Source organism: Salvia hispanica, chromosome 1, assembly GCF_029641045.1.
Source record: "Salvia hispanica isolate PSC_SH4W2 chromosome 1, Shi_PSC_v1, whole genome shotgun sequence".
NCBI lineage: Eukaryota > Viridiplantae > Streptophyta > Magnoliopsida > Lamiales > Lamiaceae > Salvia > Salvia hispanica.
Window position 1 is genome coordinate 46,040,375 of NC_142692.1, and position 5,737 is coordinate 46,046,111.

The 5,737-nt window shown below is 34.7% G+C and overlaps 1 pseudogene across 1 annotated transcript; it reads left to right on the plus strand.

Moving 5' to 3' along the window:
- The first annotated feature begins 2,855 nt into the window (after positions 1-2,855).
- Positions 2,856-5,388, plus strand: LOC125198020 (cineole synthase 1, chloroplastic-like; annotated as a pseudogene). The gene is made up of 6 exons (XR_016137542.1): positions 2,856-3,114; positions 3,195-3,451; positions 3,564-3,939; positions 4,031-4,249; positions 4,331-4,469; positions 4,698-5,388. The product of XR_016137542.1 is annotated as a cineole synthase 1, chloroplastic-like (transcript).
- Positions 5,389-5,737: the final 349 nt, after the last annotated feature.

Below are 5,737 nucleotides of genomic sequence, written 5' to 3' on the forward strand. Positions count from 1 at the left end.
TAAGTAAAACACGCACGGAATAGATTTTGTGGGGGATTCTTATTAGCTATTCAACATGGAAATAAAGAAAACGAGTTCTATCTCCATATCCCATTATTTTACCCAATTTAATTATTATTAGACTCCAATTTTAGTTTTTATCCCCCTTATCGTTATTTAATTAATTATTTTACTTAATTATTGATGTAATTTTATAAATAATAAGCTCTAATCATATTCTTTTAGTCCAAAAGTATAATTATTTACATGTTTGTTGTATACTCGGGTTTTACAGGAGTATACTAGTTTTGTGCATGCTCAAAATATCCTCTATGACATAAATGAAAAAATGTATTTGTTTAGAGGGTATTTTAGGGTGAAATCGCATCAGGTACCAAAAATGTGATTTATAGATACCAAAAACGATATAAGATAAAGATCAGGTACCATTTATGCGCGAAAGTGAAAGATCAGATACTATTCATGTAGTTCACTCTTTACTAAAAGAGGAAATGACTTCACTGCTATGAAACGTACTAAAATGACAAAATGACTTCACTCTATAGAATGGAGGGAGTACATTCAATGAGAGTTGTGTAATTGCCGTTGAGATGTACGGATTCATATAAAAAAAAGAGTTTAAATTAAATTACAATTTTTAATTTACAATAACAGTCCTGTAAATATTCCCAAAACTTTTTCAAAACTTTCTTTCTATATAAGTATAGATATAGATTTCTGAACTTTAGTTTAGAATTTAGATTCAATAGCATCTCGTCGGACGAGAACATTTGGATAAGTTAAATTGGGCCATTTTCGCTATTTCTCTGTCCCATTATTGGGCCATTTATTTAGGGCCTACCTTTTGGGCTTATGTATTAGTCACATTTTTAATTCATAATTATCGAAATTAATTAAGTTAACGTACACAAAATATTCACATTGCCTCTTTTTATTTTTATAAAAAAACCTTTGTGTCTAAATACATTAACCTTCTGATTTTCTGATATTTTCCCCCAGCGAACAATCTCGATCAAATTAATACTAATGTAAGTACAAATGGCATTTTAGCTTCTACCTGGCAAAACTGGCAAGACAATATGTCTTCAGTATTTTGTCAAGACATACATTCGCAAACAATATTTATCTTATTTCTCCTTGACAAATAATTTTGAACAAATTAAAAATGATGTGGAATACACATCACATTACGTATTATTATCGACAGGAAAAATTGATATAGGAAAAATGTGAATACAATATGTCAATAACAAAATAACATTGTTTCCTTAAAATATAAACACCTCAATGTTATCATTGTTGGAAACATAGAAAGGCTTTTGACCTCTTATTGGTCATATATCATCGCATATTGATGTTACATGATGACGAGGTCTATTCAAGATTTCGAATCCCACTGATATATAAAGAAGTGTGTGCATATCATTCTAATTAACATAGTCTCTTTTCCAAATCACATGACATTAGGATAATGTGGCCAAGTATGAACTTTCTAGGACAATTCTTCTTTTATATGTTCATAGTTATAGAAATTAATTAAGATAAAAGCGTAATTAGTGTAAGTATATTCCTATTTTTAAGTGACGAAGGCATAATGGCTGAGACATGTAACAGTAGTCTCAATTTGAGTGAAAATGGATGACAAAAGTTATTTCCTTCGTTCTTGAAAATTTGTCATTTATTTTTATTTTTGTTAGTTCCTAAAAATTTGTCACATTTCATTTTTACCATTTTTTGTAGTGGACCTCACATTCCACTAATTCATTTTCATTCACATTTTATTATAAAACGAATATATAAAAATAGGACCACATGCCACTAACTTTTTCAACCCACTTTCTGTTACATTTCTTAAAACTTGTGCCGGATCAAATGGTGACGAATTATTAGGACAAAAGCAGTAGTAAAATATAAGATCCACTTCCATATACTTCTTATGTCCCAGGCTAAGTAAGACACTTCTATTTTAACACACGAATTTAAAAATACTCCATCCGTCTCACAAAAATAAGGACACTTTCCTTTTCCGTCCGTTCCTTAAAAATATCTCATTTTCATGTATGGAAAGTTTTCCCGAACTCATTACCCATATGCATCAATTTATTTCCAATTTATTTTTTTATAAATTACTAGTATAGTTGTATACTATAATTATGTTATCATTATAATAATTATACTATTATTTAAAAAAAAGATTAAGTAGTTTAATTACATTATTATGTAAAATAGTGGAAATAAATTGTAAGTTTTAATGAAACAAAAATTGAAACCAAAACCAAGTATTATTGAATAAACTTCCTAAAATCGAACTCAATTGGAACCAAGTAAGAATTGTTGAATAAACTTCTTAAAATCGAATTTAATTGGATGTTGTCGTTTTATTTTATTCAATAAATTGTACTCCCTGGTCCCCTCATTTCTCACCTCCCAAACAATACACGTTTTATATGTATAGTTTTTTATTATTTATATCCAACTTGAATTCCCACTATTCTAGACTTTTTCTTCGTTACAACTCTCCATCGCACGCCACTGTACTTATTTAAATAAATAAATTGCTAAGTAGCAGTAGTATAGTAGTATTATTGAATATGCATTTGAAGCACTCATCTCACGCTATTGAACTTATTATATAATTTAATGACTGCAATAAAATACTTATTTTAAAGCATGCATACCACGCTATTCAATTTACTTAGTAGTATATTTTATTTATGGTCTCCAATGATCGGCACACGAACACCACTTCAGAAAAGCTAAAACAGTGGAAGATATTAAAACAGCCTATAAATAGATACCCCATGTTTCCCAACTCACTTCATCATAACCAAAAAGGGATTACTACAAAGATCAACACATCTCAAAATGTCTAGCGTTTCTATGCAAATGGCGAGTCTTAAAACCCCACTGAATCATCTCCACAACTCTAACAACAACTCTTCAAATTTCTTTAGTAGCAGAATTAGTACTAATGCTGCTTCTGCTGCTCGCCTCCACCTTCGTTGCTCCTCTCAACTCAGTGCCGATCACCTCGAAATTGAACGAAGATCCGGAAACTACAGCCCTTCCCGTTGGGATGCTGACTTCATTCAATCACTCCATAGTGATTATAAGGTAATGATCACATCATAACATCAACCGATTATATATATTTGTATTATAAATTTCTAATAAGTTCTGATTTGTATATGTAGGAAGAAAGGCACATGAGAAGGGCTGGTGAGCTAATTATGCAAGTGAAGATGATGCTGGTGAAAGAAACGGATCCGACAGCTTGAGTTGATTGATGAGTTGCAGAGGTTGGGCCTGTCTGATCATTTCCAGAAGGAATTTACAGAAATCTTGAACTATGTATATCTTGAAAATAAGATTCACGAGATGAAGGATGATCTTTACTCGACGGCCCTTGCATTCAGACTCCTTCGCGAGCATGGCTTTCATGTTGCCCAAGGTACATTTTGTTAAAAATGGTGACTCACCCCTTAAAAAGCCTTATAGAGGGGTCGGGATCACCATTTTGAGCCTTTTTTGATATATAAAATAAACACATTTTTGTTTTGCAGAGGTGTTGGAGTGTTTCAAGAACGAGAAGGGTGAGTTCAAGCAGAACCTTGTGGACGACACCAGAGGACTGTTGCAGCTCTATGAAGCCTCTTTCCTGTTGACCGAAGGTGAAAGCACACTCGAGTTAGCTAGAGAATTCGCCGCCAAATATTTGCAGGAAAAACTCGATGGTGAAATTGATGACAGCCTCTCGACATGGATACAATATTCTTTGGACATCCCGATTCACTGGAGGATCCAAAGGGCAAACGCGAGCATGTGGATTGACGCATATAAGAAGAGGCCCGACATGAATCCAATAGTGTTGGAGCTTGCCATGTTGGACCTAAATGTTGTCCAAGCACAATTCCAAGATGAACTCAAACAAGACTTTAGGTAAACTATGGTGATTTTGCAATTCAATAGTCAATATTTATCTCCAACTAATACTTATCTTGAGCTAACTTCAATTTTGATACAAATATAGGTGGTGGAGGAATACAAGCATGGCTGAAAAGCTTCCATTCGCGAGGGACAGGCTCGTGGAATGCTACTTTTGGACAACGGGGATCATGCAGCCGCGTCAACATGTGAATGCAAGGGTCACAGTCGGTAAACTCAATGCTCTTGTAACAACCATAGATGATGTTTATGATGTCTATGGCACCTTAGAGGAACTTGAGCAATTCACAGAGACCATTCGAAGGTTCGCATATTGCAAATCATTTTACTTTTTCTTTCTATCTCTCGCACGGTCAATGACACAGTATATGTTGTAAAATCGCAGATGGGATATTAGTGCAATCGACCAACTTCCTAACTATATGCAACTATGCTTTCTTGCACTTGACAACTTTGTTAACGACACTGCCTACGACGTTCTCAAGGAGCAAGGCTTCAATGTCATCCCATATTTGCGCCAAACGGTAATTTTACCCTTAATTTGCTCAATTTTTTTTGAGTGGTGACCTGGTCTGATACCATGATAGAAGTCTATAGGCTCTCAACCTAAAACCAATTAGTGATTAAATAAGTGACAAATGAGACTTAATATATCGATCGGTTGCAATTCTCTCAATACACTGATGTGTGATATTGTTATAGTTATTTTTGTTTCATTTGTCCATGATTTTAATACACACATTTTCATGCAGTGGAGGGATTTGGTGGAAGCATATCTGGTAGAGGCAAAATGGTACCACAGTGGATACAAACCAAATCTAGAAGAATATCTCAACACCTCATGGATCTCCGTTGGAGCCGCGGCCATACTAACCCACGCATTCTTCCGAGTAACCCCTACTCTCACGAAAGAGGCCTGCGACAGTTTGTACGGATACCACGACATAGTCCGTTGGTCGTCCATCATCCTACGGCTTGCAGACGACCTAGGGACCTCGGTGGACGAGGTGAACAGAGGGGACGTGCCGAAGTCAATCCAGTGCTACATGAACGACAACAATGCCTCGGAAGAGGAGGCGCGGGAGCACGTGAAGTGGATGATCGGGGAGACGTGGAAGAAGGTGAATGAGGACAGAGTGGCGAAGGATTCTCTGTTTTGTAAGGATTTTGTGGGATGTGCGGTGGATTTGGGGAGAATGGCGCAGTACATGTATCACTATGGGGATGGGCATGGCATACAACATCCCATCATACATCAGCAGATGAGAGACTGTTTGTTCCACCATTTTCTCCCATAGAAACCTAAGTGGTGTTCATGTTTGAACCAATTAAGAGATTTATAATACTCAGTTGTATAATTTATTTTACTCCATTTTGTGGTACATTAGTTTTACATTATAATTAGTGTATACAATGTTCATTTTAAGTGTATATATATACGTACACTTTGCATATTTCCTTTTCACTATAAAAAATGTATTGCAAGATGGCATATCTATATTAACAATATCAAGTGGTTTTGATTTCTTTTTTTTTTCTTGAAAAAGATGCTGAGGTGGAGCTTGTATCCTAAATATTTCAATTTTATAACTATAGTTTGATTTTTGAACCGTGTTAACAAAAAGAAAATAGACTTTTCAAGAAAATATATTATACTCTCTGGGTTAGGTGACACTTGATATCAGATTATTATTGGGATCTAGCTTCTAATTCTAGTTATAGCTGCGAAGAGTTCAATGCTTTGTGGTGATTACAGATTTATGTATGATGCTTTAAGTTGTACTGTTCGTTT